This window comes from Kogia breviceps, chromosome X (genome assembly GCF_026419965.1).
Source record: "Kogia breviceps isolate mKogBre1 chromosome X, mKogBre1 haplotype 1, whole genome shotgun sequence".
NCBI classification, from domain to species: domain Eukaryota; kingdom Metazoa; phylum Chordata; class Mammalia; order Artiodactyla; family Physeteridae; genus Kogia; species Kogia breviceps.
In genome coordinates this window covers 132,392,500-132,403,441 of record NC_081330.1, presented here as the reverse complement: position 1 = coordinate 132,403,441, position 10,942 = coordinate 132,392,500, and the positions used below count along the sequence as shown (strand labels likewise).

The 10,942-nt window shown below is 39.2% G+C and overlaps 1 long non-coding RNA gene across 1 annotated transcript in view; it reads right to left on the bottom strand.

Annotated features, from left to right (window-relative positions):
* Nucleotides 1-5,880: 5,880 nt before the first annotated feature.
* The window catches only part of LOC136793436 (uncharacterized), a 241,110-nt gene continuing 236,048 nt past the window's right edge, over nt 5,881-10,942 (bottom strand). Inside the window, exon 3 of the long non-coding RNA XR_010838700.1 lies at nt 5,881-7,608. This is a non-coding gene — a long non-coding RNA (uncharacterized lncRNA). The remainder of the gene's footprint in view (nt 7,609-10,942) is intronic.

Here is a 10,942-nt window from a genome sequence, read left to right as displayed (position 1 = left end):
TCCATCCTATATGGAATAGTTTGCATCTGCTGACCCCAAACTCCCGATCAATGCCCCACCCCACCTTGGCAACCACAGGTCTAGTCTGTTACTGTTTCATAGATAAGTTCATTTGTGTTGTATTTTAGATTCCACATACAGGTGATATCATATGGTATTTGTCTTTCTCCGTCTGACTTACGTCACTTAGTATGATGATCTCTAGGTCCATCCACGTTGCTGCAAATGGCATGATTTCATTCTGTTCTATGGCTGAGTCATATTCCCATTGTATATATGTACCACATCTTCTTTGTCCATTCATCTGTGGATGGACACTTAGGTTGCTTCCATGTCCTGCTATTGTGAATAGTGCTGCTACGAACATAGGGGTGTATGTTTCTTTTCAAATTAGTTTTCTTGGGGTATATGCCCAGGAATGGGATTGTTGGATCATATGGTAGTTCTGTTTTTAGTTTTTCGAGGAACCTCCACACTGTTCCCCATAGTGGCTGCACCAATTTACATTCCCACCAACAGTGCAAGAGGGTTCCCTTTTCATTTGTAGACTTTTTGATGGCCATACTAACCAGCGTGAGGTGGTACCTAATTATAGTTTTGATTTTCATTTCTCTAATAAGTGTTGATGTTGAGCATTGTTTCATTTGCCTGTTGGCAATCTGTAAGTCTTCTCTGGAGAAATGTCTTTTTGGGTCTTCTGCCCATTTTTTGATTGGGTTTGTGTTGTTTTGTTATTGAGTTGTATGAGCTGTTTATTTTGGAAATAAACCCCTTGCCAGTGGCATCATTTGGAAATATTTTTCACCTAGTCTATAGTTTATCTTTTCAGTTTGTTTATGGTTTCCTTCACTGTACAAATGCTTATACATTTGATTTGATCCTATTTGTCTATTTTTGCTTTTATTTCTCTTGCCGTGGGAGACTGAACTAAGAAAACATTGGTATGATTTCTCTCGGAGAATGTTTTGCCTATGTTCTCTTCTGTGAGTTTTATGCTGTTGTGTCTTATGTTTAAGTCTTTAAGCCATTTTGAGTTTATTTTTGTGTATGCTGTGAGAGAGTGTTCTAACTTCATTGATTTACGTGCCAGGTTTCCAACTTTCCAAACACCACTTGCTAAAGAGATTGTCTTTTTCCCATTGTATATTGTTGCCTACCTGGTTGAAGATTAACTGACCGTGGGCTCTCTATTCTGTTCCATTGATCCATATGTCTGTTATTGATACTGTACCATGCTGTTTTGATTCCTGTAGCTTTGTAGTATAGTCTGAAGTGTGGGTGGGTTCTGCTTCCTGCTCTGTTCTTTTTCTTCAGAACTTTGCCCATTCTGGGTCTTTTATGGTTCCAAATAAATTTTAGAATTGTTTGTTTTAGTTCTGTGAAAAATGCCATGCATAATTTGTTAGGGATCTCATTAAATCTGTAGATTGCTTTGGATAGTATTAACAACATTAATTCTGCCAATGAAGAGCCTGGGATATTTTTCCATTTCTTTAAAACATCTTCAATTTTTTTTATGGTTCTCATTGTATAAGTCTTTCACCTCCTTAGGTTTATTCCTAGGTATTTTATTTCATTTTTGGTGCTATTTAATGGGTACAGTTTTTTGTTGTTGTTGTTGTTTTTTCTGTATGCGGTTGTCTCACTGTTGTCGCCTCTCCCTTTGCAGAGCGCACGCTCAGCGGCCACGGCTCACAGGCCCAGCTGCTCCGCGGCATGGAGGATCTTCCCAGACCGGGGCACGAACCTGCGTCCCCTTCATCGGCAGGCGGATTCTCAACTACTGTGCCACCAGGGAAGCCCAGGTACAGTTTTTTTACATTCCCTCTCTGATGTTTCATTGCTAGTGTAAAGAAATGCAACCAATTTTCGAATGTTCATCTTGGATCCTGCTACGTTGTTGAATTCTTATTAGATCTTATAGATATGTGTGGAGTCTCTAGGGTTTTCTGTATATAGTATCAATGTCATCTGCATATAGTGACAATTTTACCTCTTCCCTTCCAATTTGGATACATTTTTTTTCTTTTTATTGCCTCAATGCGGTGGCTAGGACTTCCAGTACTGTGTTGAACCTAAGTGGTGAGAATGGGCATCCTTGTCTTGTTCCAGATTTTAGCTGGAAGGCTTTCAGCTTTTCACTGTTGAGTATTATATTGGCTGTGGGTTTGTCATAAACAGCTTTTGGGTATTGGTAAGAGTTTTTTATCATGAATCGATGGTGAGTTTTATCAAATGCTGCTTCTGCAACTATTGAGATGATCATATGGTTTTTGTCTTTTATTTGTGTGGTGCATTACATTGATTGATTTGCCTATGTTGAACCATCCTTGTGACCCTGCGGTGAATCCAACTTGATCATGATGTGTGATCCTTTTCATGTGTTGTTGGATTTGGTTTGCTACTATTTTGTTGAGAATTTTTGCATTTATATTCGTCAAAGATATTGGCCTGTAATTTTATTTTTGTTGTAGTGTCTTTGTCTGATATTGGTATTAGGGTGATGGTGGCTTCACTTTCAGTCTATGTGTGTCCTTTGATCTACAGTGGGTCTCTTGTAGGCAGCATATTGTAGACTCTTGTCTTTTCATTGGAGCATTTAATCCGTTGACATTTAAGGGAATTACTGACAGATATGTATTTATTGCCGTTTAAAACATTTTCCAGTTGATTTTGTATTCCCTGTTTTTCCTTTTGTGGCTTGATGGTTTCCTTTTGTGTTATGCTTATGTTCATTTCTATTTGGTTTTTGTGAATCTTTTGTATATTTTTGATTTGTGATTACTTGTTTTACACGGTTAGTCATATAGGCTCAAGCACATTCTTTTTAAAAAAAATCTACATTGGGCTTCCCTGGTGGCGCAGTGGTTGAGAATCCGCCTGCTGATGCAGGGGACATGGGTTCGTGCCCCGGTTTGGGAAGACCCCACATGCCGTGGAGCGGCTGGGCCTGTGAGCCATGGCCACTGAGCCTGCGCGTCCGGAGCCTGTGCTCCGCAACGGGAGAGGCCACAACAGTGAGAGGCCCGCGTACCTCATTAAAAAAAGGGGGGGGGCTTCCCTGGTGGTGCATTGGTTGAGCGTCCGCATTCCGATGCAGGGGACGTGGGTTCGTGTCCCGGTCCGGGAGGATCCCACATGCCGCAGAGCGGCTGGGCCCATGAGCCGTGGCTGCTGAGCCTGTGCTCCGCAACGGGAGAGGCCACAACAGTGAGAAGCCTGCATAGCACACACACACACACAAAAAATCTACATTTTCTTACTATCTCCCCCCACATTTTAGGATTTTGCTGTCCTTGTTTATATCTCCATGTTTATCCTTTTGCTGTTGTGATTATCATCACTGTCATAAATGTTTTAAAAATGTCTGTATACTAGCTTATTTATTTAAGTGATTTACTTTCCAGTTGTGATTTTTCTTTCCTATAGATTCCTGCTGCTTCTTTATTTAGTGAAGACCTTTCAATATTTCTTTTAGGATACGTTTGGTTTTGCTGTATTCTTTTAGTTTTTGCTTCTGAGAAATTCTCTTTCTCTTCTATTCTAAATGATAATCTTACTAGGTAGAGTATACACTAGGTTGCAGTTTTTTCCCTTTCAGGAATTTGAATATATCTTGATAGCCTTATGGGGGTTCTCTTGTAATTAACTCTTTGTTGGTCTCTTGCTGCCTTTAGAATCCTCTCTTTAACATTTGCCATTTTAATTATGTCTTGTTATAGGTCTGTTTGGACTCATCTTGTTTAGACCCTCTATTCTTCCTGTACTTGGATATCTGTTTCTTTCTTTAGGTTTGGGAAGGTTTCAGCCAGAACTTCTACAAATACATTTTTGATCCCCTTTTCTCTTTTCTTTCTGGAACCCCTATTACACATAGATTGGCATGCTTTATATTATACCATAGGTCTCTTACATTGCTTTCATTTAAAAAATTTGTCTTTCTCCTGTACTGATTGGTCGATTTCCATTCTCTATATCTTCCGGATCACCTATATTCATTCTTGTGTATTATTCAGTCTACTAATCATTGCCTTTAGCTCAGCTTCGGTGTGAGCAAGTGAATTTTCTCATTTTCCTTGACCCATGTTTATATTTTATAGTTCCTTTTTACAGTAATCTGCATTCCTGCTTTCTTTATTTTATTATATTTTTATTTTTTAATTTTTATTTTATATTATAGTGGATTTATACTGCTGTGTTTCAAGGGTACAGAAAGGTGATTCAGTTATAGATATACATTTATCCATTTTTTTCAGATTCTTTTACATGACAGATTATTGAGTAGAGTTCCAGTAGGTTCTTGTTGATAATCTATTTTATATATAGCAGTATGTATATGTTAATCCCAAACTTATCCTTCTCCCCGCCTTTCCCCTTTGGGAATCATAAGTTTGTTTTCAAAGTCTCAGTCTGTTTCTCTTTTGTAGATCAGTTCATTTGTATCATTTTTTTAGATCGTACATATAAGTAATATATTTGTCTTTCTCTGACTTACTTCACTTAGTATGATAATCTGTAAGTCCATCCATGTTGCTGCGAATGGCATTATTTTGTTCTTTTTTATGGCTGAGTAGTATTCCATTGTATATATGTACCACATCTTTTTCCATAGTTGCTTCCATATCTTGGATAAACAGTGCTGCAGTGAACATTGGGGTGCATGTATAATACTTTTTTTTTTTTTTTTTTTTTTTTTTTGTGATATGCGGGCCTCTCACTGTCGTGGCCTCTCTCGTTGCGAAGCACAGGCTCCGGACACGCAGGCTCAGCGGCCATGGCTCACGGGCCCAGCCGCTCCGCGGCACGTGGGATCCTCCCAGACCAGGGCACGAACCCGTGTCCCCTGCATCGGCAGGCGGATTCTCAACCAGTGCGCCACCAGGGAAGCCCTGTATAATACTTTTGAACCATGTTTTACTCCAAATATATTCACAGGAGTGGGATTGCTGGATTATACAGAAATTTTATTTTTAGTTTTTTAAGGAACCTCCACATGCTTCTCCCCCGTGGCTGCCCCAATTTACATTCCCATCCACAGTGTAGGAGGGCTCCCTTTTCTCCACACCCTCTTCAGCATTTGTTATTTGTAGACTTTTTGATGATGGCTGTTCTGACCGGTGTGAGGTGATAACTCATTGTAGTTTTTGGTTTGCATTTCTGTAATAATTAGTGATGTTGAGCATCTTTTCATGTGCTTTTTGGCCATCTATGTGTCTTCTTTGGAGAAACGTCTATTTAGATCTTCTGCCCATTTTTGATTGGGTTTTGTGTTTTTAATATTGAGCTGCATGTGCAATTTGTATATTTTGGAGGTTAAAACCTTTTCAGTCACTTTGTTTGAAAATATTGTCTCCCATTTTGTGGGTTGTCTTTTCATTTTGTTTGTCGTTTCCTTTGCTGTGCAAAAGCTTTCAAGTTTAACTAGGTCCCACTTATTTATTTTTGTTTCATTACTGTAGTAGGTGGATCCAAAAAGATCTTGCTGTGATTTATGTCAGAGAGTGTTCTGCCTATGTTTTCCTCTAAGAGTGTCTGGTCTTACATTTAGGTCTCTAATCCATTTTGAGTTTAATTTTGTGTATGGTGTGAGAGAATGTTCTAATTTCATTCTTTTACATGTAGCTGTCCAGTTTTCCCAGCACCACTTATTGAAGAGGCTGTCTTTTCTCCACTGTATGTTCTTGCCTCCTTTGTCATAGATTAATTGACCATAGGTGTGTGGGTGTATTTCTGGGTTTTCCATCCTGTTCCATTGATCTATGTGTCTGTTTTTGTGCCAGTACCATACTGTCTTGATTACTGTAGATTTGTCGTGTAGTCTGAAGTCCAGGAGCCTGATTCCTCCAGCTGTGTTTTTTTTCTTTCTTCTTTCTCAGGATTGCTTTGCTATTCAAGGTCTTTTGTGTTTCCATAGAAATTAAAAAATTTTTTGTTCTAGTTCCATGAAAATTGCCATTTGTAGTTTAGTAGGGATTGCATCGAGTCTGTAAATTGCCTTGGCTATTATATTCATTTTGACAATATTGATTCTTCCAATCCCAAACAGGATGTATCTCTCCATCTGTTTGTGTCATGTTCGATTTCTTTCATCAGCGTCTTATAGTTTTCAGACTACAGGTCTTTTATGTCCTTAGGTAGGTTTATTCCTAGGTATTTTATTCTCTTTGATGTGTTAGTAAATGGGATTGTTTCCTTAATTTCTTTCTGATCTTTTGTTGTTGGTGTATAGGAATGCCAGAGATTTCTCTGTACTAATTTTGTATCCCTTTTTACAGTACTCTGCATTTCTGTCGATAGCCTTTCTTAATTTCCTTCAATATATTCATTACCTCCTTTTTGAACTTGGTATCTAATAGACAGAAGAGGTCTACTTCCCTTTTTTTTCTTTCAGGGGAATTTTCTTGGTCTTTTAATTGGGAGTGGATCCTGTGCTTCTTCATTTTACTTGTATACTTCTCTGATTCTGTGAGTTTAGGGGATTCTGTGAGTTTAGGGGAAACTGTTATCTAGTGTGGTATTGGAGGGCTGTTTTTATGTGGGAGCATCCCTGTGTGGCCTGCATCAGTCTATTATTTTGGTCCAGGGGCTGTTTTTAGTATGGTTGCCTGCAGCATATCTTCTTACTGTGTGCTGGCTGTTGTCCCCTGGATAAGCGGGTGTGACAGGTGTTGTGATGATGGGAGCCTTCCCTGGCTATCCACGGGGACCTCCTTGTTATTCTGGGAGTGTCACCATTCTGTTAGGATGCAGGGCCTACATCTGAATTATTGCAGTAGAAGCCCCCCTGATCTGTTTCTGAGCTGTAGTGTGAGGGAGGTGGGACTGGAGCATTTTCACTGGGAGAGGACCCACTGAGTATTCCCCCACCACAGCTGTCCACCCACCCGGGACCGTGCTCTGTGGTATCGCCTCTCACCTGTTGTACAGGTTCAAAATTCAAAAAGTACACTGTTGTTGGCACTGCCCTCGGCCCCGCCTCAACCGTGAGGATGCCATCAGCCATGGTGTCCCTGACGCGCAGCGTTCACAAAGCCATCAGCACAGATCCACTGAAGTCAGGTCCCAGGACCGTAGGAGTTGCGCACTTGGACCCACTGTGTGAGGTACGAAGCATCCCAGTCCCTGGCCCTCCCTCTGCATCTGTGAACCCACAAGGCCCACGGCTGCTAAGGCTGAACCTGTCCCAGGCATGGGAGCAGTTCTCCATGCTCAGGTGTCCCACAGGTGCTGAGTTTCCCAAGACGGTAGTGACAGCGTAGATCTGTGGATCGCACAGCAGCAGGGAGACAGATGCCTCAGATTTCAGCCCTGCTGCTTAAGTGTCATGGACCCTGGGCCTGGGCCTCAACTCTCATTTCAGCTCCCTCCCATGGGCTCATGTCCTGTCCCCATTCCTTTTTGCATTTCCTCCTACCTGATTACGTGGAGGTCTTTTTTTGCAGTTTTCGGTGTGTGATATCTTCTGCCAGCATTCAGTAGGTATTCTGTGAGAATCGTTCCACGTGTAGATGTGTTTTTGATGTACTTGTGGGAGGAGGTGAGCTCCACATCCTTCTATTCTGCCATCTTGATTCCTCTCCATACATTAGACTTTATCTTCAATGGCTCCTAGAATTAAAAAAAAAACCACAAAACCTACATTCTCATACGCCAGAATATTTTTTAAAAACAGGAAAACTGCTACCAGTTTGCAAAATAATTAATACAATCTTCTCATCTATATTTTAATATTTGCACAGGTCTAGCAGAGCTAAAAGGTACACAGCGAATCTTGCAATAAACAGTAAATTCTGTCTCTTTTGTCATCAAACACAGTGCCAGATGGAGAGAAGCCACTTCATTATACAGTTGTGTGTTAGCTTATGGGATGTGGATGGAAACCATTGGGTGCAAATTTAAGTCACTCATCTCTTCCAGTTGACTTTTCCTCTTGTGTGTGCTAGAACGTGATTGTGGCAAAATATCTAGACAAGGTCCCCTTTTATGGAGGTGGTGGAGAAACAAGAGCTATCCAGGGTAATTTTGGATGAATCCAAAAACAGAGTTTCCATTCTCCTCAAATACGCATCAGCTAAGACATTGATGTGCAAGAGATAAAAGTTCCATGTTGGTCAACAGATGCATACATACCTAGTTTAGGTTAACAGATAGGTTATTTATCAGAAATGGAAACCGATTTCAGAAAACGCTGTATCCTTGATACTTTTGTATTCTGATGGTATGTGTTATGTATAGAGCTCTTATAATAGAGTGTAGCTTATTCATTCTTGAGATATCCTAGTTGCCGTCATCTTGGGAGACGTGTGCAGGAAAACTCTGATTAACCAAGAATGGTAGCACTAGAAAGATCTTTGTTATCCATGGAAACTTTCGGCAAAAAAAGCAGTTTTTTTAAACAAGTTAAGAGCTTTTCATTTCGTATCATTGTGGAGAGTCTCACATATATTGAAATGATCGTTTAGAAAGAATTTTTCCTATTACTATTTAATTAGGGGTTTTAAAAATCATTGTAGAATAGGAACAGGGGCCTTATGAGTCAATAAGCTCCATGACTCAAAATATCCTGAACACGAAATTATTTTCCTGGTTGCATCTCTCCTAAGGCTCAATGCACTTTCTCTCAAATTCATGGGAAATGTAGTAAAGAGTTTCAATTTCTGTTATTGTGCCATCAAGTTAAATTACTTGACTCCTTGGGATACTTCTCCCAAGAAGTTGGGTCATTCCACTGAAAACTTTTGCCAGCTGTTAGAAATGAGGGGGTTGGTTTACTCTAAGAATCTTACTGTAATGATAACTATAAATTTTGAGATTCTGGATTTCCAAAATCATACCCACCACTTAAATGCCTAACTGTAAAAATTCATGCCCTTTTGAAGAATGCCTAATTCCCTCTAGTGTGATATAACTGTTGAGTTTCTCTTAATAAACCCTCATAGTGGGTGGTGAGATGAATTTGAAAAGTTAAACATATATGTGTATTTTGCTGACTAAATATCTTAAGATAAATAAATAGTAGTCCATGCTGTTTTCCTTCCAACCTACAGAACGAAGACACAGGTAAGAGATGCAGTTTGGAACACCATGTGTTAATTTTTTCAGTCTCCCTTAAACTCTCCAAACGTTTCTTTACATCTGAATGCCTCCCTTTCAGAAACACACATTAAGGGAGGGCAGTTTTGTTTAAAATGAAGGAAAAGGGCACATTTCCTTGGAATCACGTTTGTTTGTGGAAATCAACAACTACATAACTAAAAGATCATATATCCCAGTTGTGGGTTAATCCTTCTCCCTTGCCTTTGGGGGAGTTATTTTGAAAGGAAAGAAGGCCTAGGTAAGAGGATGTCTGATACGCGTAGGCTTCATCGAAAGCATATTTGAATGTAGTTGTGAATTAGTCTGTGAACGTTCTAAGTCTCTCCCACATGCAAAAATAAAGAGAAATAATAATCATATTTCAGTACCTTGCTTACCATTCCATGAGTTGATCTTGTGGCCAAGGTTATCTGATATTTCTAAGCAAATAAAAGGCAGACTTCCCTCCATAGAAAAGGAATAGGATTAATCTCAAGTCACACATGCATTAGAACGTAACGTTTTAACTAAATTCAGTAAATCAACTACCTTATCTAATCCATAGAGAAGCTGTGTGTGTATTGCTCCTCCAAGGAGAATCAAATAAAAAGTGTTTATGGTTTAGTTTGTTTTCATGCCCAGTGGCAGATGATGTAAAAATTTTTGTCAAAGTTGAATACTTCCTACTTCAGAATACATTTTAGAATATGCATACGGAGTTTGTTTTATTTTAGAATAAATTGCAGTAAAATAGACATTTTGCCTGTGAGCTATTTTTCCTTGCATTCCTCACTGGTCATAGTGAAATGTGATCGGCAGTTATCCCCATGCTTGGGTGATCAAATAGACATGAAACAGACACAAGAACAAGCGCTGGTCAGAAAACTCAGTGTTCTACGTAGTAAATTATTGCTATAAACTTCGATACAAGAGGAGAAAAAAACCCCACAGTTACCTTACAGAAGAAATGAAGGGCTATGAATATATTTGTTACTCATGGAAATAACAGAAATCATCACCACCACCACCATCATCATCAACTTATTATATTCTCATGAGGAAAAATATTCACTTTTATTTCTCATCAATGTGGGGATTTTCTCCAATATACTGAAAATTTATGTATTTATTTAAGGACCATCTTCATTAAAATTTGACCAACGATTTTATTATAATCCACTGAAAATTGAGAAGGAAACAATGAGTTGGCTTATATCTTCCAAAAGCTTCCTCAATCAAGACTTATAGAAGTTAAACAAATAATAAATAAAAATGCAGGGGAAGCACCACAGGAAGCTTTATAGAGAAGAGGCTTTAAAACGCCTGGATTATTCCCCATCAAGATGATCTATGACCATAAGCAGAATGAAAAGACAACCCACAGAATGGGAGACGATATGTCCAAACAAAGCGACTGACAAGGGATTAACCTCCAAAATATATAAATAGCTCATGCAGCTCAATATCAAAAAAAAAAAACCAATCAAAAAAAACAGGCAGAAGATCTAAATAGACATTTCTCCAAAGAAGACATACCAATGGCCAAGAGGCACATGAAAAGATGCTCAACATCACTAATTATCAGAGAAACGCAAATCAAAACTACCAATACAATAAATGGCCATCATCAAAAAATCTTCAAATAACAAACGCTGGAGAGGGTGTGGAGAAAAGGGAGCTCTCTTGCACTGTTGGTGGGAATGTAAATGGATACAGCCACTATGGGGAACAGTATGGAGGTTCCTTAAAAAACTACAAATAGAACTACCATGTGATCCAGCAATCCCAGTCCTGGGCATATTCCTGGAGAAAAGCATAATTCAAAAGGATACATGCACCCCAATGTCCATAGCAGCACTCTTTACAA